The following is a 911-nucleotide window of genomic DNA, read 5'->3' as shown; positions in this document are numbered from 1 at the left end:
GGACTCGGGGGCCTGGAGCACTGGACCCCGGCCCGCTCACCACCTCCTACCTCCTCTCCTTGGTCTCTGGGGTACGGACGAGCTGCCCGCTCGCCCTCTGTCTGGACAGCAGGCCAAGCGCAGGTGAGGGCAGGCTGCCAGCCCCTCCCCGCCTCCTGGCTCTGGGGAACAGGAGGCGGATGGGGCAGGCTTCGTGGCTGCAGCCTGGACACACAGGGGTGCCTGCAGCTTCTGAAGTGGGCTCCACCGCACAGGTGGTGCTGGGGGTCCCTAACAGGGGGGTGCTCCAGGTTTGGAGACAGCAGCTCTGAGATTAGGCTTTCCTGCTCGGCGCTCAGGATGCGATGTGGTGTGTGTAACCCCGTAAGTGGCCAGTCAAGGAGGGCCGGAATGCCCTTGAACTGGGTCCAAGGTCGGGGTGGAGCGCAGGGGGAGGATGTGAGCCCAACCTGAAATGCGTGTCCCTGATTATCAGGTGTTCAGAGGCCAGCTCCTTCCCTGGGTGCACGCGTGTGCGCGCACACACACGCACACACACGAGCACGTGCGCGCTCACACACACACGCACACACGAGCACGTGCGCGCTCACACTCACACACACGCACACACACACGAGCACGTGTGCGCTCACACTCACACACGCACACACACGAGCACGTGCACGCTCACACTCACACACAGCCTCGGTCCCACTGTCGCGTGGGTACTCTGCTTTCCCCATGGCGCCCCAAGGACGGACGAGCCCGGCTTTGCGTCAATACCAGCTCCGTCCCTCTGGCTGCGGGCGTCTGACTATGTCCTTGCCGGCCACTTGTGGGGGTTTGGAATGCTGGCCTCCGACCTCCCCTCTGCTGCAATCTACATCCTGCCTCCTTATCAGGGGGCCTGTCTCCCACAGGACCTGTCAGGG

Source organism: Pteropus vampyrus, unplaced genomic scaffold (genome assembly GCF_000151845.1).
Source record: "Pteropus vampyrus isolate Shadow unplaced genomic scaffold, Pvam_2.0 Scaffold3650, whole genome shotgun sequence".
NCBI classification, from domain to species: domain Eukaryota; kingdom Metazoa; phylum Chordata; class Mammalia; order Chiroptera; family Pteropodidae; genus Pteropus; species Pteropus vampyrus.
Note: the sequence above shows the minus strand (reverse complement) of the source record.